Genomic DNA, 26,057 nt, shown 5'->3' with positions numbered 1-26,057 from the left:
CAGGGGTGCTCAAACTACGGCCTGCGGCCAGATGCAGCAGCTGAGGACGTTTATCCCCCTCACCCAGGGCTATGAAGTTTCTTTATTTAAAGGCCCACAAAACAAAGTTTTTGTTTTTACTATAGTCCGGCCCTCCAACAAGTCTGAGGGACAGTGAACTGGCCCCATATTTAAAAAGTTTGAGGACCCCTGTTCTAGGCACTGTGCTAAGCGCTGGGGATACAAAAAAGAGGCAAAAAGACAGCCTGTTCTCAAAGAACTCATAATCTAAAGGGAGAGACAAGATGTCACCAAATATATACAAAACAAGCCATATACAGGACAAATTATTGTTGTTGATTTTTTGTCCTTTGTTCTTGAAGAGGACCATGATAGCAGAGATGTGATACCATGACATGCAGTGAATTGGACTGAAATGAGGGAAGGCTGTGCAAAGTCACCAGCATCACTCCCTACTCCAGATCCAGTGGTCAGATATAGATCAGGATGACTGGAGATAGCCTTGGATGCGTTGGGAAACCTTGGCCTTTTAAAGCTAAGGTCTCTAAGAAGTCTCAGTTTGACTGAGGCAATGCACAGGATAAATAAGAAATAATTAAAAGAGGGAAAGCACTGGAATTAAGAGGGAATGGGAAAGGCTTCCTGAAGAAGGCAGGATTTTAGTTGAGACTTAAGGGAAACCACAGAGGTCAGCAGAACAGAAAGATGAATACTATTAAAATGGGTGTTAAAGCAAAAATTTCATGCTGTCTGTGAACTCAGAAAAGGCAGGAGCAACAATTACGCTCTCAAGATAACAACGAAAATAGGTTGGATGAAAAGATAAACAAGGAAACTATATTTTGCTGAAAGGTATCACAAGCAATGAATAATATTTCTGTAGAAAATGGGGGCAGGGAAAGTTTCAGAGAAACCTCATTAAGACTTGTATGAACTGACATAAAGTGAGTAGAACCAGGTAAATAATTTATATCATAGAAATAACACTGTCAAGGCAAACAATCTTGATCAATGTAATCTGTGATGTGATGGTACATACTTCCCACATCTTGATGGAATGGTGATGGACCGGATGTAGAAGAGAAACATACATTTTTGGGCTTGGTCAAGGTAGCCATATATTTTACATGAACATGAATATTTGTTACAAAGATTTTGTTTATTCTTTTCTTTTTTTTTCAATGCGGGGGAGGGAGAGAAAACAAATGTTAGTTAATTGAAAAAATTAAGTAGGGAATTATAGAGACTGGCCTGCATATCAGAATTTTTTTTTTAGAATCTGCTCATAATGTCTAGGAAGAAACATTTTGATGAAAAATCAAAATTGATTCCTATGTTTAAAATGTATAAATCTCACAACTGCAAGAAAAAGGGGGGGGGGAGGATCACAGGAAATAGAATATCTTTCTATTAATTGCATGAACAACTCATAAGGAAGGAATAAAGGTGGACCTAGTTGTCCTTGAAGAAGTTAAGCTCCCATAACCAGATGAATTACATCCTTGGGTAATAATAACAGTAAGCATTTATATGTATAATGGGGTTTGGAGTTTGCCCAACTTGCCTAACATGAGGACACAGTGTAATGTGCATTCTCCTACCACACGGGTGGGGGGGAGAACCTTCTTCAACTAGACGTGTCTTTCAAAACTGCCACACTGAGACGATCTCTCTCTTTCCTGTAAGTTCTTTCCTGCTACATCCCAAGGATGAACGAAGCTCACGTTTAATTCACCCACAGTATGGATGCTATGAACTAAACCAAGAAGGGGGAAATCCATTTACCCTCTTTCCATTTGGACTCCATAATTTAGGGCGTTCCTGTTTTTGTCCTGTTTTGTTTCTCCTTCTCAATTTCATGTGCAAGAGATAATCCCCACCAGACCAGCCTCGGTGACCTGGGAGCCAGGATTCCAAATGGGATGTTGTAACCAGAAGGAAAGCCCAGAGAAAGCCAAGGTGCCTGGGACTTGATCCTGAGAAAGGTTTTGGACTTGATACTTAGGAGTGTGCTCTATAGGAACCAAGCTAAACTGTGAAACTAATCCCCTTCTTTATCCAGAGGCTGAGGTGGTTACTGGGGGGATTATGCCTCCCACATGTTGTATATTAGCATATTTGTTATATACTTTTGAAGTAAATATTCCTTGGTGAAGGCTAATCTGATTGCTAGTGGCTAAATGGAACTGGGGTACAGGGGACCAACCTCCCTATACTCAAGGGTATAGTAATAGGGTATGACAGGTAGGGATTAGAGCCACTGGCAGAGAGCCTAGATCCCCTCCTCTCCATTTCCCCTTAAGGGTACTGGTGAATCCTGGGGGAAGGATGAAATGTAACATGTCTGGCCTTCAGACAGAGGGCACCAAGTGAAACACTGCATTTTACACGGGGTCTCATTTGATCCTCACAACAACACTGGGAGTTTGTTATTAACCCCACTTTGCAGATAAAGAAACTGAGACTGAGAGGAGTTCAGTGACTTCCCCAGGGTTACCAATCTAGTATGCGTCTGAGGCTGGGTTTGAACTCAGTTGTCCCCTGACACCAAGTTCTCTCTCCAATATGATATTTAATTTCCACTGAAGCTGCCAGGGAACTATATTTCCAGCTGTGATTATTAGATCACTGTCGGTAATCATGAAGACCAGTAAAAATGATGAAGATAAGTAAAGATAATAGAGACTAGTAAAGATCATAAATATCAGTAAAGATGATAAAGACCAGTAAAGATTATAAATGTCAGTAAAAATCATAAAGATCAGTAAAGATCATAAATATCAGTAAAGATCATAAAGACCAGTAAAGATCATAAATATCAGTAAAAATCATAAAGACCAGTAAGAATCATAAAAGATCATAAAGATCAGTAAAGCTACTACAGGAGTAGAGTCTATTTTCCTCACTAGAAAATGGAGATTGTAAAATAGATTCCCGATAAGTTTGACTTTGATTTCAGTGAGAGCTCACTCACTATTTTAAGGAAGCTAGGTGGCACTGTAGCTAGAAAGCTAAGGAAATCAGAGTTTCAATACTATCACAAGCTTACTTGGTTGAATAACTCTGGACAGTAACTAAAATCTCAGTCACAGTTTTCCCATCTGTAAAAGGGGGATAATAGCATCTACCTCGTAGGGTTGTTGTTGTGAATCTCAAAGAGATTTGCAAATCTTAAAGTGTTATATAAATGTAAACTCTTACTATTAAAGAATTGTGGGCTGGAATCCATTTGCAAGAAAAAAAAAACAAACAGAGATCAATGTCAGAAGAAAAGGAGCCATAGGAGTACTGTTTGTTGCAGCAAGAAGTAGAAACAAAATTGGTGACAATCAGGAAATGGATAAACCGATTATATAGTATGGGAATATAATGGAATTTAGTCTATTATAATAAATCTGACAGATTTAGAGAAATATGAAAAAACTTGTATGAACTGATATAGAATGAAATCAACACAATATACAATGCAATAATTGACCACAATAATCACATGAAAGGAAAACAAATTTGAAAAACCCCAGAATTCTGACTAAAATAACAAACAGATCTTGGAAAGTCTAGGGTTAAAACTTACATCCCCAGTTTTTGGTAGAGAGGTAGGTGATACCTACAGGTGATACCTGCAGGTACAGAATCAGACATGCCTAATTTTGCCTAAATTTATATATTTCTGGCAAAGTAGTGATTCTACTGTGTGTTGACTAGATAGAAGGAGAGATGGATTAGTGAGGAGTGATAATTATGTAAGAAAGAGCATTAATAAATTATTTTAAAATACGAGATAAAAAAGTACAGAATACAGAAAGAACAATTTTGTTACTCCCTAATTAAGCTTAATATATAGTTTTTTTTCAAAAAAAAAAAAAAAAGAAAAACGAAAAAAAACATTTAAAGTCAGCCAGTAGCACCAATAAGCATTTTTTAAAAATGGATCTTCTAAGAAAATATAGCAAGAAAAGTTGGTATAAAACATATCCCCAAGACCCATTTCAAGCTCCTACAAATACACACCGTCTTTGGGGATAGTGTCCATAAAGTTGAGGTACTGTTGACTAGTCTACCCCTCTGATGTATTATTTTGCTGCAAGTGGTACTCTCAACCCTTTCTGCTCAGGTTCTGGGGTGGGGGGAAGGAAAATACCTGCTATTAACTATGTTACTACTTAGTGACCTCCTAACTCTTGTGGTTAGGGCCAGACTCAGAAAGTTTGCTTTGCTTAGAACTATTTCCTCTCCAGTATTACTCTCCCTATTATCTCCACCTCTCTGTGTCCCTGTCTGTTGGGATCCCCTGGATCGGATGTAATTCTACAACAAATTGTAAACTCAACTTTTCTTGGTCTATTTTGACAAGAGTAAGGTTGATTTGATGTCCGCTGCCCCTCCCCAGACCTTCATTCATGTTGGTATTTCTAATATTCCCAAATAATAAGAAATAGTAAGTTCTATCCCCTTCTTTTTACACCAGTGAATTCTCTTTCTCTCTCCTTTTCTTTCTCTTCTGAAAACCCTCAGAACAAAATAAGCCACTACCAGGTCCTCCATTTTTCTTAAATAACTCCCTGGATGTCCTTTGAAGACATTAGGTGTCTGAAAGGATGCTGGTTTCTTCTCCCACTACTGGAATGTTAGCAATAAGCTATATGAGCACATGTATGTGCAAGCACATGTCAATAGCTCTAATAAACTTAGTTTTCTGTCTCTAGACTTTTGTGCTTGCATTTCAAAGTTGCTACTCATCTCTAGCCTTTTTATCAGAAATGCTTAAAACTCTTCTATTCCACTGAGGATCTCTCCCTACAATCTTCCTGCTCCCCATCACCCTAAGATTATACTCAGTTTTGCAGGTTAGGTTATTCTTCATTATAAGCCTACTTTTGCCTGATATGGGCCATGATATTCCTGGGACTTTCTCTTTGGGGTTTCTATCAGGAGACCTTTCTTTACTTTGCCCTCTGGTACTGACAAATCTGGATTGTTTTCCTTTATGATTTCTTGGAATATCATATCCAAGCTTTTAAAATTGTATTTTTCAAGGAATGCAATGATTCTTTTTTGAAAATTAAAATGTTTGTTATCACACATTTATCCTTTCATCCTGACACCTCCTCCCCTCTCTCACCGGAAAAAAAAAAGAAAAGAAAAACAAAATTCTTGTAACATAAATGGAATAGTCAAGCAAAACAAAAGCCCTTTTGGGTAATGTCCAAAATCTCATGTCACCTTCTATATATTCGTCCATCATTTCTCTGTCAGGAAGTATACAGCATTCAGCATCATAAGTCCTCCGGAATCATGAATGATCATTGTATTGATCAGAATTATCACATCTCTCAAAATTATAGTGATCTCAGTGGGTACTAGGGGAGGGTTCCCAGGAAGGAAACAGAAGTTACAAATTCAGCATTCCCTGATTATTGTTGACTGTCCTGAATTAGTTGTACTGCCAACATGAGATAAAGTGAAATGGCTGAGTACTTGTAGCAAATGGAGACAGAGACCCTATCTAGGCTTTCAGGGCCATGCAATAAAAGCCTTTTTTTAGGTGGCTGAAATGAGGCTATTTATACCACATCCCAAAAAGATGAATTCCCATTGGAGCCAGTTCCCCAAGTGGATCTGCAATGGAGCAGTAAGTTCTTAAAGGACGTGTCAAGAATACGGCCCTCCAGTCCCACCTAAGCCTAAAGCATCCACCAAAACCCACTATCATTTAATAATAATCATTTAAATTTATTTTTTGATTGATTTAAATTTATTTTAAAATGATTTAAATAATCAATTTAAATTAAATTTTGTAAGGATTAATAAATAAAAATTAAATTTAATAAAAATCATTTATGTGGTATCATGGGCACTTTCTCAGGAGTTAATATCTGTGTAGGTCCTTTCAGTGTCCTCTACATATGTGGGTAGGGATAAATGGAAACCCTTAGAGTTACCCAAACAATACTGACTCTCTAGGGGTGAGATGGAAAAATGTTCCTTCTCTAGTGATGAAGATGAAGGAATTTGAGGTACTTTGTTATACCAGGTCCCATTACAATAACACTGTGTTGCCAATGAGGAAGGCAGATGGTACCTGGAAGTTTATGATCAACTACAGGGAGCTAAACAAACTCATCAGCTCATCAATACAGCTGTTCCTAACTTCATGAACGCCACAGTAGGCCACGTAACACGGAACCAACATGAATGCTATGTGGTTACTGACCTCACTAATGCTTCTTTTCTCTATTTCTATGGCTGAGATGATAATAATGACACAACATATCAAAACTTATGGGATACAGCAAAATCAGTAAACAGGAGAAAATTTATATCTAGATCCTTACATCAACAAAAATAGAGAGTGAGCAGATCAAAAAATTGGGTAAACAATTTAAAAATCTAAAAAGAAAACCAATTTAAAATCCTTAATTAAATACTGAATTGGAAATTCTGAAAACTAAGGAAGAGAGTAATAAAACTGAATGCAAGAAAACTATTGAATTAATAAATAAAACTAGGAGTTGGTTTATAAAAAATTAATGAAATAAAGCATTGGTTAATATGACTTCTTAAAAAGACCAAATCACTAGTATCAACAATGAAAAGGTTAAATATACCACTAATGAAAATGAAATTAAAGTAATTATTAGGAGATATTTTGTCCAACTATATGCCAATAAATTTAACAATTTAAATGAAATGGAAGAATGCTTACAGAAATATAAACTACTCAGATTAACAGAAGAGGAAACAGAATATCTCAATGCACCTATTTTAGAAAAAAGAAATTGAACAGGACATGTGAGCTTCCTAAAAGAAAAACATCAAGGCCGGATGGATTCACAAATGAATTCTATCAAACATTTAAGGATAAACTAATTCCAATATTAAACAAATTATATGGAATAATAGGCAAAGAAAGAGTCCTACCAAATTCCTTTTATGAAACAAATATGATGCTGATACCTAAATAGCAAAGAGTCAAAACAGAGAAATACAATTATAGAACAATTTCTTTAGTTAATATTGATGCAAAAATCCCAAATAAAATACTAGTTAAGTGATTACAACAATATATCACAACAATTATATATCATGACCAAGTGGGATTTATACCAGGAATGCAGGGCTAGTTAATTATATCAATTACATCAATAATAAAAAGTAACCCCCCAAATCATAAAAAGTTGTTGACAAAATACAGCACTCATTCTTATTAAAAACACTTGAAAGCATAGGTATAATAGATTTTTCCTTTAAATGACAAGAAGCATCTACCCCAAAGCAACAGTAAGCATTATCCATAACAGAGGTAAGGTAGAAGCCTTCCCAACAAGATCAAGAATGAAACAAGAATGTCTATAATATTATTATATTATTCAATATTGTACTAGAAATTCTAGCAAGAGCAATAAGAGAAGAAAAAACTAAAGGAATCAGAATGTGTGATGAAATAAAACTATCTTTTTTTTTTTACAGATAATATGATGTTATTTGCTTGCATTCTGTTTTCTTTCTCAGTTTTTCTTTTTCTTCCTTCTTGATCTGATTTTTCTTGTGCAACAAGATAACTGTATAAATATGTATACATATATTGGATTTAACATGTATTTCAACATATTTAACATATATTAGACTCCCTGCCAGCTAGGGGAGGGGATGGGGGGAAGGAGGAGAAAATTTGGAACAGAAAGTTTTGCAATGGTCAATATTGGAAAAATTACCCACGGATATGCTTTGTAAATAAAAAGCTTTAATAATAAAAAATGTTAAAAAACACATAAGATGAGGATATTCTTAAGAAAACCTAGAGATTCATCCTATACCAAGATAAGATTGAAATAGGTTTATGATTTAAACAGAATGGGTGACAGTATAAACAAATCAGAAGAGCAAGGGATAATCTATCTGTCAGATCTTTGGAGAAGGGAGGAATTTATGGTCAAAGAAAAACTAGAGAACACTATGAAATGCAAAGTAGATAATTTTGCTTATACTAAATTAAAAAGATTTTGCAAAAACAAAACTAATAACAGGGAAGCAGAAAACTGGCAAACAATTTTTACAGTCAATGATTCCAAGAGAACTGAGTCAAGTTTATAAGAATACAAAGCCATTCTCCAATTGAAAATTGTCAAAGGATATGAATAGACAATTTTCAGATGAAAAAATAAAAGTCATCTACAATCATAAGAAAAAATGCTCTAAATCCCTATTGATTAGAGAAATGCAAATTAAGACAACTCTGAGGTACCACTTCACACCTATCCAATTGGCTAAGATGACGGGAAAAGACAGTGAAAAATGTTGGAGGGGATGTGAGAAAACTGGGACAATAATGCATTATTAGTGGAGTTGTGAAATGATCCAATCATTCTACAGAACAATCTGGAACTATGCCCAAAGGGCTATAAAACTGTGCAGACCCTTTTAATCCAGCACTATCTCTACTTGGTCTATATCCCAAAGAGATCATAAAAGAGGGAAAGGGACACACATGTGCAAAAACGTTTGTACACAGTAACAGCAAGATTATGTGATGATCAACTACGATAGACTTCTCTCTTCTCAGCAATGCAGTGATCCAAGACAAATCCAATAGACTTGTGATGGCAAATGTTATCTGCATCTAGAGAGAAAACTATGAAGACTGAATGTGGATTGAAGCAGAGTATTTTCATCTTTTTTTGTTTGTTTGCTTTTTCATTCTAGTGGTTTTCTTTTCCTTTTGGGTCTGATTTTTCTTGCACAACATGACAAATAAGAAGATATGTTTAGAAATGTTGTACATGTATAGCCTAAATCAGAGTGCTTTCTGTCTTGGGGAAGGATGAGGTAAGAGAGGGAGAGAGAAAAAAATTTGAATACAAAAATGAATGTTGAACTATCTATGTATTTGGAAAAATAAAATACTTCTGAGAAAAAAGGAAAATTTTAGAAATTCAACTAAAAGGCTAATTGAAACAATAATTTTGGCAAAGCACCAGGATGTAAAATAAACCCACATTAATCAGCATTTCTATACTGGCTTCAAAAAAAATTATAGGAAAAAGTGAAGATGTGACACAGGCCCATTACCTGGAAAGGTAATTTTGCTAGCATAGCCATGCTGTATGGTACAATTCAGTGAGTATGTATCCAGATCCAGACTCGCCACTCTGCTCCTCTAGATCAGTGGTATAAATGTAATCATTTTTGCTTGGCCAGTGGTCTGATGCCATTACCTAGAGGACGGGGTGATCATTCTTTTCTATCCCTAGCCAGTGACTGCCTTACCTTGTCCCACCATCTTGAATATGATACAGCCCTAGTATGTCACATGTACTGCTGTGCTATACATATGTACCACCAACATAAAGATTCTCTTTCTGCCACATATAGCGGCCTATTTTTGATATCTTGTATGTTTTTTTTTTATCCATAACCTAGGTGACTGGCTTACTCAGTGACTTTTCTTCAAGGAAATGGATGGACACTTCTGGAATAAAATTTGTAATATCATGCAGTTCCACTTTGCATTTTTGTTCTTGATACATTTCAGTAGTCTTCAAAGATGAGGAGGACGTTCAGGAATTCCTCAGATGTTGAGGAAAAGAACATTTGAGTGGGCTAAAATGCTTTTGAAATGTTTTAGTTAATATATACATTTGAAAAACAGTTTTCCAGCCAAGTATCCATATTTATGCACAATTTATTTCCCCTGTTTTTCTTGTTTCCCTTGTTCATGGTTTTCATGGCTATTAAAATAAAATTTAATTTAAAAAAAGAAGAGATAATAAGAGAAAGGGCGTTTAAGATAACTATAGACAACATAAGATACCTGGGAGCATAACTGCCAAGATAAACCCAGGGAATATATGCAGATAATTATAAAGTACTTTTTTAATACAAATAAAGTCATTCACATAATTGGGGAAATATTAATTGTTCATCAGTAGGCCAAGTCAATATAATAAAAATGACAATTCTGCCTAAATGAATCTATTTATTCAATGCCATCCCAATTAAATTGCCTTCACGAATTTGTGTGTCATCCTGGCACAGAGGCCATTGCTAATCTTCTCTGCATTGTTCCAATTTTAGTATATGTGCTGCCGAAGCAAGTGCCCAATTAAATTACCAAAAAATTACTTTATTGAGCTAGAAAAAGTAATGACAAAATTCATTTGGAAGAACAAAAGGTCAGGAATATCAAAGGAATTAATGAAAAACAGTAGAGGAAGGAGGTCTAGCAGTGCTAAATTTTAAATTTTATTATAAGATAGTAATTATCAAAACTATCTAGTGCTGGTTAAGAAACAAAATGAATCAGTAGAACTATATATATATATATATATATATATATATATATATATATGAAATACACAGTAGTAAATTATTGTAGTAATTTTGTGTTTGATAAATAGAAAGTTTAACATTTTTAGTGTAAGAACTCATTCTGGTAAAAAGTTGTTGAAACAACAGAAAAGCAAACTGGCAGAAATAAGGTGTAGACCAATATCTTACAATATTTGCCAAGATATGGTCAAAATGGAAACATGATCTAGACCTAAAGGTGGATATCATAAGTAAATGAGAACATGGAACACATTACCTATCAGATTTAGTGATAGAAGAAGAATTTATGAGTAAGTAAGAGATAGAGAGCATTGTGAGGTATGAAATGGATAATTTTGATTACCTTCAATTAAAAAGGCTTTGTACAACTATTACCAATGTAGGCAAGATTAGAAGGAAAGCAGAAAAGTGGGTAAAAATTTTAGATAGTGTTTCAGATAAATGCCTCAAATTTCAAACATATAGAAAATTGTCAAATTTATAAGCATATGAGTCATTCTCCAGCTGATAAATGATCTACAGATATGAACAGGCAGTTTTTGCAAGAAGAAATCAAAGCTATATGTAGTCATATGGAAAAAATGTTCTAAATCATTACTGATTAGAGCAATGCACATAAAAAACTTTGAATACCATCTTATACTTATTAAATTGGCTAAAGTGATAGAAGGGAAAAATAAATGCTGGAGAGGATGTAGAAAGATTGGGATCATAATTCACTGTTGGTTGAACTATGAACTGATCCAGTCTTTTTGGAGAACAATCTGGATTTATGTCCAAAGAGTTATGATACTGGATATCACCTCTGACCCAGAAATAGGACTATTAGGTATGCTTCCCAAGGTTTTCAGGGGAAAAGGAAAAGAATCTATATGTTCTAAAATATTTATAGCAGTTGTCTTTGTGGTGGCAAAGAATTGGAAGCTGAGGGGATACCCATCAATTGGGAAATGGCTGAATAACTTGTGGGATATGGTTGTGATGGAATATTCCTGTGCTGAAAGAAATGAGTAGGTTGATTTGAAAAAAATATGGAAAGACATGTAAGAATGAAGAGTGAAATGAGCAGAACCAAGAAAATATTATATATAATAATAACAATATTGTTCAAAGAGTAATATGAATGACTAAGTTATTCTGAGTTACATGAATATTCCAATCAATTATAAAGGAGCTATGAAGGAAGATGCCATCTCCAGAGAAAGAACTGATATGTGGAACTACCAATTATACAATTTCACAAGTGTGCACATACACACATGTCAAATTTTGGCCTTCTCTAATGCAGGGTTAGGAAAAAGGAAGGGAAATAGCTTGGAATTCAAATGTAATAAAAATAATTTAAAAAATAACACTGAAAAGACAAACAACTTTGATAGACTTAAAAACTCTGATCAATGTAATGACCAAACAAAATTCTGATGAGGGAATATTCTACCCAACTAATGACAAAGTGTTTGGACAATAAATAATTAAACCTGAATGCTAAAACATTATAAAGAAAAGGCCCAAGGAAAAGCTATGAGAAAGTATATCCTTCTCCATCTTTGTTAAAACATTTTTGTTTTTCTTCTTAACTAGTGTTTATTCTGTCTCCATGACACAGGTCTGTGCAAAAAGAAAAACAAAAAAATTGTAACAGATATATGTAACAAGGAAAAGGAACCCCCACAGTGGAAATTTCCAAAAATATGTTTATATTCTACATCTTAGGTCCATCAACTGACTGTCAACAGGTGGGTAGCATGTTTTGTAACCAAACTTGTAAACATGGTAGTTGGTAAACTACACAATCAAGAGTTAAGTATTTAAAAGATGTTTGTCTTTCCAATGTTGTTCTTACTGTATAAAATGTTCTCTGCATAAATTCATTCAATTCTTGCAAGGTTTCCCTGAAACCATTCCTTTTATCATTTTTGTGGCATAATAATATTTTTATATTTATATTTTAAAACTGAGGAATATACTCCTCAGTTAATGGGCACTCCCTTACTTTCGATTTCTTTGACATAATAAAAGTTCTTTGCAGTATAGGCTGGGAAGGGTACATACAATTTAGTAACTTTGGGGGTAAAGTTTCAAATTGCTTATCAGAATGCATAAAATAATCGATTACTGGATCAACACTGAAATAATGTCTGTTTTTCAGAAGCCTTTCTAACATCTGTCATTTTCATTTTTTCTCAACTTTGCCAATTTCATTAATATAAGCTGGAAGCTCAGTTGTTTTAATTTGCATTTCCTGAATTGTTAAGGATTTGGAGCATTTTTTTCACATGGCTGTTAATAGCTTGGATTTCTTCCCTTGAGAACAGCCTGTTGGTATCCTTTGTTATTTATCAACTGAGAAATGGCTCTTATTTTTATAAATTTGAATCAGTTCCTCATATACCTTGGAAATTAGTACTTTCTGGAAGAAACCTGCAGAAATCTTTTTACAATTCAATATTTTCCTTCTAATTTTAGCAGCATTGGATTTGTGCAAAAACTTTTTATTTTTATGAATAATAATTATTCATTTTTACCATCTATAATCTTATCACTTACTTGCTAGTGAAAAGTTTCTTCCTTGTACATTAATTAATGATCAACATTTTATACCTAAATCATGTATTGATTTTGAGCTTGGTATATGACATAGGGTGTTAGTTTAACCCCAATTTCTGCCAGATCTCTGTTCAATCTTTCCTAGCAATTTTGGTCAAATAGTAAGTCTTTATTCTAGTAGTTAGGATCTTTGAGTTTCTCAAACACTAGATTCATTTGTTTCATTAGTGTTGTGTACCTAATCTATTCTACTGTTTGACTTCTCTATTTTTTAATCAATACCAAATCATTTTGATGATTATTGCTTTACAGTATAATTTGAGATTTGGTACTGCTATAATGATTTCTACTTTTTTTCATATTTCCCTCAAGATTTTTGACCTTTTGTTCCTCTAAATGAATTTCATTATTTTTTAGACAGACCTATAAAATAGTCATTTGGCAATTGATTGGTATAGCAGTAAATAGTATTATACTTTGACCCATAAGCCCATAAGCAAGTTGTGTTGCTATCATTTTTGGTCTGTCTTTATTTCCATACAGAGTGCTTAGTGAATGTATTCCTATAACTTCAGTGTATAAAAGACAAAGATCTAAGTTACTTGGAGTTTATCTTCCTAAATGGTATGAGGTGAAGATCTGAATCTCGTATCTGCCTTGGTACTTTCCAGTTTTCCTAGCAGTTTCTGTCAAAGTGAGTTTTTATTCTGCTCACTGGAGAATCTTTGGGTTTAGAATATTTATAAGATTCTTTTTCTTCTGTATATTGTGTAACTAGTCTGTTTCCCTGTCCTACCTCTTTTTTGTTAACTTATAACAAATCTTCATGATATTTACTGTTTTGTAATATAACTTGAGATCTGATCCTGGTAGACCATCTATCTTTACCATATTTTTTTTCATACTTCCCTTAAAAATCTTGACATTTGTTTCCTACAGATAAATTCTGTTGTAATTTTTTCTAGCTCTATAAAAGCAATCCTTTCATAGTTTGATTGGTATGGCACTGAAAAAAATGATTTAAGTAAGATTATCATTTTTATTTTATTGGCTATGTCTACTTATAAGTAATTCATATTAATCCAATTTTTCAGAATTATCTTTATTAATTTCAAGACTATTTCATGGTTGCATGCCTTTAGTTTCTGAGCATTTCTTGACAGGCAGAATATTAAGTATCTTATATATTCTGAAATCATTTAAAAGGGAATTTATCTTTCTAATGTGTGCTTTTTTTCTTGGTATCATACAGAAATGCTGACGATTTATGTGCACTTATTTTATATCTTTCAACTATGCTAAAGTTACTAAGTGTTTCAGTTAAATTTTCAGTTGACTATATAGGGTTCTCTAATTAAACCATCATAATATCTTCCAAAGCATATTTATTGCCTTTTTGTCAATGCTTATTCCATCAATTTCTTGTTCTTACTATTATATCCAGCAATTCTAGCATTACATCAAATCACTGTAGTACAGTAGGAATACTGGCCTTACCCCTGAGTTTATTGGAAATACAACTAGTCTATCCCAAATGCAAATAATCTTGACTCTTAAGTTTCAATAGATATCCTTATCATTTAATAGAATGGCTCATTTATTTTTATGCTTTTTCAAAAAGTAGAAATGAGTGTTATATTTATGAGAAAAGTATTTTCTGAATTTATTAATATAACCGCATGATTTCTACTGTTCTTCTTATTAAAATGGTTTCTTATAATTTTAGTTTTTCTAATACTGGACTAGCCCTAAACATCTCCAATAAATACAACCTGGTCATAGTATGTGATTCATTTGTTATATTGCTGCAGCCCCTTTGCTGACATTTTATTTAATTTTTTCGCTTTTATGTCTGTTAGGGATATTGTTCTATAATTTTTGTTCTCTGTTGAGGCTTTGTGATTTGAATATCAAGATAATACTTGCAGCACATGAAAAACTAGAAAGTTTTCTAACTTTTTTCTATTTTTGCAAATGGTAAAGGTAATATTGAAATTAATTTTTGGATGTTTCAAAGGATTCATTGTTTAATGTTTCTGGTGCTGAGGGGTTTTGCTTTAAGAATTCATTTAAGGTCTGTTCAATTTCATTTTCTGAGTTCAGTTGTGTAAATTCTCTAAATGCTATCTTGTGAATCTGCACATTTTATACTTTTACAAACATATTATAAATTATAGATATACCATATATTATATTAAATAATAATATCTTAACATAATTCCATTACAAATATGAGTGTGATAAAAATAACTATGTTACATAAATATATTTTATAAACATTTAAAATAAGTTGTTCATTTTGTTGGCATAGAGTTGGGCAAAAAAGTTTCTAATAACTCTTTTATTTCTTCATTTGCTTTGAATTCTCCTTTTTTCATTTTTGATACTGATAACTTGGTTTTCCTCTTTCAAATCAATCAATGAGTATTTATTAAGTACCTACTATATGCCAGACACTATGCCAAGCAGAGAGGAAATAAATAAAGGCAAGAAAACATTTCTAGCTCTCAAATAGCTCACAGTCTATATTATATATATATATATATATATATATATATATATATATATATATATGAAGGCACTTATTTTAAGGGAGATCATGAATCGCTTCATATAGAAGGTGATTTTTTTATCTGAGATCTGAAGAAAGTCAGGGAAGCCAGGATACAGAAATGAAGAGGGAGGGATTTCCAAGTATGGGAGACAAACAATGAAACTAAAATGATCACAATTGGGAAATGAAATGTGTTTTCTGAGGAACAAGGTTGATAATAACAGATCATAGTATACTTGGTTTGGAGTAAGGTACAAAAAGACTGAAAAAGTAGGAAAGAGACAGATTATAAAGGGCTCTAAAAGTCAGACTTTTATATTTGATCATGGAGTTTGAAGACTAAGGGAATGACATGCTCAGGCCTAAGCTTTAGGAAGATCAATTGGACAGCTGAATGGAGTAAGGAGAGACTTGAGGCAGGGAGACCAAAAATAAGGCTATTATAATAGTCCAGATGTGAAGTGATAAGGGCATTTGTCAGGTTGATGGCAGTATCAGTAAAAAAAAAACAGGTCACATGTGAGAAATGTTGTGAAGGTAAAAGTGACAGAACTTGACAATGACTGGATATGGGGAGAGAGTGAAGACTTGAGAGTGACATCCAGATTTCAAGACCTGAGGATTAGGCAGAGTCTTCAACAGCAACAGGAAAGTTAGGAAGACGGCAGGGTTTGGGGAAAAACATAACGTGTCTTTTTGGACGTGTTTAATTTAAGATGTCTGAGATATCCAATTTGAACTAACAGGCAGCTAAATATGGAGACCTGGAGATCAGAAGAGAGATTAAGGTTGGATAAGTAGATTTGACACTCATCAGCATAGAGAACACAACTGAATCCATGGGAGCTGATGAGGTCAACAAACAAAATAGTATATAGAGAGAAGAGGTCCCAGGACAAAGGCTTGGGAACACCACTGATTAGCTGGCATGGCCTAAATTAGCAGTCTCTGGTAAAGGAGATTGAGAAGAAGTGGTCAGACAGGTAGGAGAAACAGGTGACAGCTTGTTGTTTAGTCATTTCAGTCGTGACCAACTCTCTGTGACCCCATTTGAGGTTTTCTTGGCAGAGATACTGGAGGGGTTTGCCACTTCCTTCTCCAGCTCATGCTACATATGAGGAATTTGAGATAGACAGGGTAAAGTGACTTGCCCAAGTTCACATAGTTACTCAGTGTCTGAGGCCACATTGGAACTCAGGGTGAAGAGTTTGTGTGTCTCCAGGCTGACCCACCTTGCTGCCCAGGTGAGAGTAGCACCATGAAAATCTAAAGAGAAGACAGCAGCAAGGAACAGAGAGTGACAAAAGTTAAAGGCTGAAGAAAAGTCAGGAAAGATGAAGCTTGAGAAAAGATGATTAGGTTTGACAATTAAGAAGCCACTGATAACTTTGGAAAAAGTGATTTCAGTTGAATAATGAAGTCAGAGGCTAGACTAAAGAGAGAGGAAAAAGGTAGGGACACTAATCACAATCTTTTCTTTCCTTTAAAAATTCAAAACAGTCAATAAATTCTCTGTTTTATTTGTTCCCTGCACCTCAAATCAGTTTACTTGTATTAGATCAATGTTTTCTTTTTCTTTCACTTTTTAATAGCTCTTTTTTAATCTTCACTATTTCTATTTTGGTATTTTATGGGATCAGATTTTCTAGTGTTTTTAATTACTTGTCCACTTCAGTGATCTATTACTTCTTTTGATTATAGACAGAAGTATTTAAAGATATAAATTTTCCACTAAGGACAGTTTGGGCTATATTCCACAACTTTTGATAGGTTGATTTATTGTTATCATTTTCTTTGATGAAAGAATCTTGTCATTTACATTTCTTCTCAGCCTATCAATTATTTAGAATTCAGTCACCAATCTACTCTAATTCTTTCTTCAATGGCCCTTTTTTGAATATGGTTTTTATTGCACTGTGGTCAGTAAAGGTCTTAATATTTTTGCTTTCCTGCATTTGTTTGTTAGGGTTTTATGCCTTAATACATGGCAAATTTTTGTAATATCATATACTATTCCCATTCTGTTATCATCAGAGACCTATCATGTCAATATATTTTTTGATTATTGTATATTTAACTTGAGCTGGTCTCCAAGGAACTCAAATGTTTTACAAACATTATATCTAATTAATCCCCACAACAACCCTGTGAGGTAGGTAAATAGGGATAGGCATTGCTCCCATTTTACAAATAAGAAGAGTGAAACACAGGGAGGTTAAGTGATTTGCCCAAAGTCACACAACTTAATTTGCTGAAGAGCAGGATAATTCAGAGTCTGTTTTCCAGCCCAATATTCTTTTCAAATTTCCTCATGAAGTCTTTCGCAAAAAGTGTCATTAAACAAAGTTTCAAGAGTACTTGGAGGCAGCTAGATGGTGCAGTGGGTGGAGCACTGTCCCTGGAGTCAAGAGGAGCTGAGGCAGGGATACTCACTAGCTATGTGACCCTGGGCAAGTCACTTAACCCCAATTGCCTCAAAAGAGAAAAAAAAAAGAATAGGACATTATGAAAGTGAGGGCTTTGTACTGCTGCATCACTGATGGTCAGAGGCAACAAGGCCCTTAGACATACAGCTACTCTGTCCCCTTCTCCTAAGCCCATAGCTATGCATGTCTATATTTTCAAATATAGAAAGATTACATCATTTAAAAAAATGATAAGGGACAGCTAGATGGTGCAGTGGATAGAGTATCAGCCCTAAGTCAGGAGGACCTGAGTTTAAATCTGGCCTCAGACACCTAACACTTCCTAGATGTGTGTGACCCTAAACAAGTCACTTAAGACCAATTGTCTCAGGAAAAAAAAAAGACCCAAACAGATTAAAGACATGTTCTTAATGAAATAAGGAATAGAAACAATTACAAAAGATAAAACTGATAACCGATTTCATGAAATGAAAATTTTTCTAGGAAAACAAAATCAATACATCTAGAATTAAGAAGGGAGGTGGTAAAATGATAAATGTTCCTATCAGGTTTCAAATGTAAGAGTTTAACATTTAAGATATATGGACTTGTAATATTTATTTGTATATACATATACGTATATACGTATATAATGCAATATTTAAAGACAATATATATGGCCAAAGGTCATTCCTCAATAGATAAGTGGTAAAGGTTATGAACAAAGAATTCTCAAAAGAAGAAACGCAAATTTGAGAGCACACAAACATGTACCAAATAACTAATAATCAGATAAAGACAAATGAAAACAACCCTGAGATTTCACCTCATGTTCTGCAAATTGGCAAATATGACAAAAGATAGGAATTGTCAATGTTGGAAGAGTTGTGGAAATATAGGCACACTGTCGAATCATATAAAATATTTGGGAATCTATCTGCCAAGGGAAAGTCAGGAAGTATGTGAGAAATATAGTAGAACTGTGAATTAGTACAACCATTTTGGAAAGCAATTTGGAGTTATGTAAATAAAGCAACTAAAATATCAACACCATTTGTCCCAGAATTTCCACTATTTAGTATATATTTAAAGGATGTCTCTAATAAAAAAAAGTTCATATATAAATTAAAATGTGTATAAAATAACTTTTTTGTAGTAGGAAAGCAAAGCAGATGCCCATCAACTCGGGCACAGATAAACAAACTGTGGTACATGAATGTAATTGCCTATCGCTGTGCTATAAGAACTGGTAAATACGATAAACATGGAGGAACCTGAAAAGATATGAATTGACAAGGTATAATGAAGTACACAGAGCCAAGAAAACAATATCCATGACTATGACATTAACAAAAAGGACCATAAAACAATCAAAAGTGAATATTGCAATATTACAAAGAATATAGCTTCAAAGAATAGATATAAGACAATACTCACAACTCACTCTTATGGAGTGAGATGATCTTGAGTGTGGGGAAATGAATATTATTTTCAGATTTTAAAAATTTATTGTTTGGTTTTGCTTGTTTTTTTCTCTTTTTTCTTTAAAAATTGTCTCATATGGGAGAGGTCTTTGGGAGGTTGAGGGGAAAGGACACAAAGGAAAATTTGGGTGATTGTAGAATATCTCCTCAAGGAATTCACCCCCAAAATGGAGGAAAGATAGAGGCTGATAGCTAGCAAGGATGGACAGATCAGTAAGTTTGTGGGGGATTTTTTGGTTTTTTAGGATAAAAGAAACATTGGCAGATCTGTAAGCAGTAGAGAAGTAGTAAAAAAAGTCAAGATGTGTGTGGGGGGAAATTTTGCAAGAGAACACAGGATGGGTTAGGATTACTTGTACATATATGAGGGTTTGCATTGGCAAGGAGAAAGGCCACATCTTCACAGGAGACAAGGAGTAGATGGTGGCAGAAGGTATCTGACTGATGTGAGATGGGTAGAAGAGGGAGCTCTTGGCAAATGGTCTCAATTTTGTTAGTGAAATGAGACAAAGATCTCAGTTTAGATGGGAGAGGGAGGGGAAACCCTGGGAAGCTTAAAGAAGGATGACAAGGTTTGAAAGAACTACTGCGGTGAGTGGGATAGTGAATCTAATAGGGAAATATAAAAGAAATGCCTTGCCACAGTGGGAGCCTAGTTGAGATTATGTAACATAAACTGTAGTAAGCATGATCTCGTGGTTTTCTCCAGCTTGGTTCAGCAGCATGTGAGTAGGAGTGAAGGCAGTAGATGCTGGAAGTATCCAAAGCCAAGGCTTGGCAAGGCGATATCTTTGATAAGAAAAGGGGCAAGAGAAGAAGACAGTGTAGAAGTGAACTGGTTCACTGAGCAGTCAAGATTATGAAGTGAGTAGAGTATATTCAGTAGAGTGGTGATGGTCTGGGAAAGAAAAGGAATTGAAGGTCATAGTGAGGACAGAGAACAGTTTGTGATTGTAAGGCAGAGGGAGATGTTGACAACCGATTATGATCAGATAAAGGAATTTCAGTTTGTGAACATGGAAATGGAATTCATGTGGGAGATGGCGAGATCAAGGACATTACCATCACTATGTGTAGCTGAGGGGGGATGGAGGAGTAAATCACAAAATATGAGTAAAATGAAGAACTGAGAGAGGTTAGGGTTCAAGGGGGACTATCTGATCTGGAAGCTGAAGTTCTCTAGTATGAAAATAGGTGGGGGTAGGGAGAGGCAAAGTGAGCTAGGCACTGAACTTACTGAGGAAAAGAGCATGTCCTAGAGAATGGTATATACTAGCTATCAGGGTCTTGATTGGTTGATCAAAGTGGTCTGAACAAATCTCAAATGAAAAGTTACTGAATAATAGGACTAGAAGGGAGAACTTGGAAGTGGCAATGGGAAGCAAAAAATATTCCAACTCTAATCCCCACCAGTGAGGCAGTGGTATGGGTGAAAATGCAACCAGTGTTGGAAAGAATGGCCAAGGATGCCATGTCATCAAGGAAATTGGCGGGTTGTTTCCTTCCATAACTTGCTAGATATTTTGTTGAGAGATATCATGGGCCAAAACTCTGCTCACCTTGCAACCAAGGAAAACAGGTCTCAGTGAAAACCAGAAAGCAGAGGGAGTTGAAGAGGAAATAGTTTAACATGAAATCATGGAGCAGTTCCAGGAAACACAGTGATAGAGGAGATATAACTAGATGATCCTGCTAGTTCTATATCATTCTACAGCCTCCAAGAAGCTATTTGATAGAGAAGAAAGAATGCTAAAGTCAGAACTGAGTTCTGTTGCTAACTAAAACAGTACCTAACTCAAGAGGGTTAATGTGAGGATCAAACAAGCTAATATATGGAAAGTGCTAATATATGGAAAGTGGCTAGCAAACCTTAAAATATGATATAAATTTAATGTAGCATTATTATTAAGGACCAGAAGGCCTGTGGAGATTAGTAGTTAGTCTGACTCATTCATAGGCTCAGAGAATGCCAGAAGTGCCAGATCTATTTGGCTAATAATCAAGCATACTTGGGAAGCTTAAAGAAAGATGGAAGAAACTGATAAATGGTCAAAGGATATGTATGAATAGACCATTTTCAGATGCAAAAATTGAAACCATTTCTAACCATATGAAAAGGTGTTCCAAATCACTATTGATCAGAGAAATGCAAATTATGATGACTCTGAGATACACCACCTCTCAGATTGGCTAAGATGACAGGAAAAAATAATGATGAATGTTGGAGGGGATGTGGAAAAACTGGGACACTTAGGGTTCAAGAGGGACTATCTGATCTGGATGCTAAAGTTCTGTGGTAGAACTGTGAATGGATTCAGCCATTCTGGAGAGCAGTTTGGAACTATGCTGAAAAAGTTATCAAACTGCATACCCTTTGACCCAGCAGTGTTACTACTAGGCTTATATCCCAAAGAGATCTTAAAGAAGGGAAAGGGACCTGTATGTGCAAGAATGGCAGCTCTTTTGTAGTGGCCAGAAACTGGAAACTAAGTGGATGCCAATCAATTGGATAATGGCTGAATAAATTGTGGTATATGAATATAATTGTTCTGTAAGAAATGACCGGAAGGAGGATTTCAGAGAGGCCTGGAGAGACTTAAATGAACTGATGCTAAGTAACCAGGAGATCATTATACACTTCAACAACAATACTACATGATGATCAATTATGATGGACGTGACCCTCTTCAACAATGAGGTGATTCAGGCCAGTTCTAATGATCTTGTCATGGAGAGAGCCATCCACACCCAGAGAGAGAACTTGTGGGAACCCAGTGTGGTTCACAATATAGCATTTTCACTCTTTTTGTTGTGGTTTGCTTGAATTTTATTTTCTTTTTCATTTTTTTCCCTTTTTATCTGATTTTTCTTGTGTGCAAGATAATTGCATAAATATGTATGCCCATATTGGACTTAACATATATTTTTAAATGTTTAACATATATTAGATTACTTGCCATCTAAAGAAGGGGGTGAAGGGAAGGGGAGGAAATTTGAACACAAGGTTTTTCAAGGGTCAGTGCTGAAAAAATTATCCATGCATATGTTTTGGGGGAAAAAACCTTCAATTATAAAAATCCAAAAAAACCGAAAGATGGAAGAGGTAGTTACTTACTCATCTAGCCAGGCAGTGCCTGATGCTGGAGGGGATGGAATTAAATGTGTGGATTGTATGTAACTGCTACATGTGTTAGATATTGCCTTTGTCATATATTTCTATTCAATGTGTGATAGCCGTTATATTATCCTTCATTGATATAGATGCCTGATACAAAGGCTAGGATGGAAAGAAAGAAACTGTTATTTATATCTGGAGTTCAAAAAGACTCCAGAAATCATCTAGTCTAAATCCTTAACTTCACAAGACTCAGAGCAGATAAATGACTTTTTCAAGGTCATACAGCAGAACCCACATTAAGCAATGAGTTAGGATTATGAACAAAAGAATAACCAGTGCTGCAAAGGTAGTCAGGGAAGCTGCGTAGGGAGCCAGTTTTCAGTGGGTCTAAGATGGGGGGAACATATGAGGAAGAGATTTAAGATTAAAACTAATTTGTTATGTATGAAGCAGGTATTCTGGAGAGCACAGTGAAAGGGTAGGAAGCTTCAGAATCAGATATGGGGAGGGCGTGATTTCCAGATTAGGAATAAAAGCATGAACAGTGGGGAGTGGAGGGACAGAAAATGGGGTTAGAATGATAGCCACCTGCCTCCCATTTTCCAGAGAATAAGAGGATGATGAGAAAGCAGGATGCATAACCCTGGTGGACTATGCTTGATACAATCTATTTCTCCTCTCTTCTTGCTCTTGTTCAGATATCAATCACAGATTCGTACCCTTTCCTTATCTCCTTATAACTCTCTTCCTTCTGCATCATCCCCTTTAAGAGGCTGAAATTTGTTTTGCTTATGAGTAATCCCTCCCTGAAACTACCATCCCTTTCCCTTTATTTCTGTTAGGTTTACTATATTTCCATAGCAAATTATGTGTATTCAGCTCTCTTTTGTCTGGTTCAAATAAAGTGAGGTTCATGTGATGCTCACTTTTACTGCTTCCTCCACGTTTGTAGTCCCTCTCACATATACTATCTGAGGTAGTACATCCCTCTCCCTAGTCTAATGTATTCTTCTCCACCCTTCTTCCTTCTTTTAAGATCATCAAAACATAATATTTCTCAGATTCTCTCTTTTATTTAATTCCCTCTAATGCCCTTCCAAAGGTACATATTCTTCTCCATAATTAAAATGTAACCACGTCATCATTGTGCTGTTCCTTTGAATTGCTCAAATGTATTTGCCTTTCTCTTGATTCCTGTATTTGTAGTTTGAATTTTCTACTAACCTCTGGTCAGAAATACGTGGGAGATTTCTATTTCATTAAAGAACTATTTGTTCCCTTGTAGAATTATACACTATTTTGCCAGGTAAGTTATTCTTGATTGCAAAGCTTTATACTTTTCCTTTTGAAATGTAATATTCCAAGCTGGTTTTGCCTTTTTTTTATACTTAGCATAGTGTCTAATACACAGTTAGCATGGAATAAATTCTTGTTGATTGAATGACACACTCTCTGCTTGTTTATAGTGGTAACTGCTAAATCTTTTGTAATCCTGTGGCTCCTTGTATAATTTTTTCTTCAACCTGAAAGTTGTGAATTTTAGACATGAAATTGCAGGGAGTTTTCATTTGGGGGGTTTCTTTTAAGAGGTGACTTTCTCTGTTTTTTTGTTGTCTGGTTCTAAAATATTTAAGGAGCTTTTCTTCATGATTTCTTGAAATATGATAGCCAAGCTCCCCTTTTGGTTATGGCTTTAAGATAGTACAATGATTCTTCAACCTCTTTTTCTTTAACCTTTATTCTAATGTATTTTTTCATATTACATAATTTTAATTTCTTTTTAAAATCTTTGGATTTTACTTTAATATTTTTTACTCTCTTGGAATCATTCCCTTTTTTGATTGATTTAATTGTCTGGAAGTCTATTACTTGGTTGAGGTTTTTTTCTTGTATTAAACTATTTATCTTCCAAGTCTTTTCTCTAGCATTATAATTTCTTTCCCAAGTTGTCTTCCTATTAGTTTCATTTATAAAGTAACTTTTATATTCATTTTCATCTCTTGCTTCATTTCTTCCATGAATTCGAGGTGACATCATGGCCAACCTGTGTGACGTTATTATCTTTATGGCTTTGTGTCTTGAGCATTTCGGACTCCATGATGGTTCATTACCAATTTTGTTTACTCATTCTTCTAGTCTGACTTCCCAAATTGGGACTTTGTGTTAGGGCCAGGCCCTGGGCACTTCTGGAGGGAATGTTGGGGCCTTTTTTGATCCTAATATATATTCCCCAGTGTCTTGCTGCTGCATTTTCTGGGTATGGAGAGTTCTTCAAGAATTTTAGGTCAGGAAATTATTCATTTTCAGTGTGCCCTTAAGCAGTCTAACCTAGGGCAAAGTCTGACTAATGGCTTCCTCTTCTGAGCTTTGTAAACTCCCAGTCCTGGTCTGAATCTGGATGATAAAACTCCCAGCTTGCCTTAGTTGGGATTGTTGAACTAGGCCCCACATCAATTTCCTGGAATGCTCTGTTGGTCTGGGGTATGTTCCACAAATTCACTCTTGGTTGGAGTTCCCTGCTCTGGTTACTCAGCTTTAGGATGAAGCCTCAATCTATAACCCTGATCTGGGATTAGAGCCACACAGCCGCTGTTCACTTCTGTTCCTGATCCTCACCCAATACTGAGCCTTAGACCTGGTCCACACTGGAAGCCTCACATTCTTTGCCCTAATCCACACTAGAATTGTACTCTGCTTTGGAGTCAGAGTAATCCAGATGATGGATGCATGCAGCTTCAGTCTCAGTTCTCACTGGATTTGCAATTCTGCCATAGGCTCCAGCCCAGTCCCTCTGGTAAAAGGGTCTGCAAAATCCTTCCTGTTGAAAACCCCATCCCTATAGTCTACCTGTCCGATCTGTGGAGAAGGGAAGAATTTATGCCCAAAGAACTAGAGTACATTATGAAATGCTAAATGGATAATTTAAATTACATTAAATTAAAATATTTTTGCAAAAACAAAACCAGTGCAGTGAAGATTAAAAGGGAAACAGAAAGCTGGGAAGCAATTTTTATAGCCAGTGTTTCTGATAAAGGCCTCATTTCTAAAATATAGAGAGAACTAAGTCAAATTTATAAGAATACAAGCCATTCCTCAATTGATAAATGGTCAAACCATATAAACAAACAATTTTCAGATGAAGAAATTAGTCATTCATAGTTATATATGAAAAAATGCTCAATCACTACTGATTAGTGAAATACAAATTAAGACAACTCTGAGATACCACCTCACACCTATTCAATTGGCAAGATGACGAATGTTGGAGGGGATGTGGGAAAACTGGGACACTGATGCATTGCTGGTGGAACTGTGAAATGATCCAGCCATTCTGGAGAGCAATTTGGAACTATGCCCAAAGGGCTATCAAACTGTGCACGCCCTTCAATGTAACAGTCCCATACTGGGTCTGTATCTCAAAGAGATCTTAAAAGAGGGAAAGGGAATCACATATGCAAAAACATTTGTGGCAGCCCTTTGTATAGTGGCAAGGAACTGGAAACTGAGTGGATGCCCATCAGTTGGAGAATGGCTGAATAAGTTATGGCATATGAATGTTATGGAATATTATTGTTCTGTAAGAAATGAATAGCAGGATGATTTCAGAAAGGCCTGGAGAG

General features: G+C 35.2%; 1 non-coding gene and 1 pseudogene across 1 annotated transcript; one reads left to right on the top strand and one right to left on the bottom strand.

Annotated features, from left to right (window-relative positions):
- The first annotated feature begins 9,018 nt into the window (after nt 1-9,018).
- LOC111721633 lies at nt 9,019-9,548 on the top strand (annotated as a pseudogene).
- Nucleotides 9,549-9,990: 442 nt separating this feature from the next.
- Nucleotides 9,991-10,094, bottom strand: LOC111721635. The gene has a single exon (XR_002770729.1). It is a non-coding gene; the product is annotated as a U6 spliceosomal RNA (small nuclear RNA).
- Nucleotides 10,095-26,057: the final 15,963 nt, after the last annotated feature.

Source organism: Sarcophilus harrisii, chromosome X, assembly GCF_902635505.1.
Source record: "Sarcophilus harrisii chromosome X, mSarHar1.11, whole genome shotgun sequence".
Lineage (NCBI taxonomy): Eukaryota > Metazoa > Chordata > Mammalia > Dasyuromorphia > Dasyuridae > Sarcophilus > Sarcophilus harrisii.
This window is presented reverse-complemented; position numbering and strand designations above follow the sequence as displayed.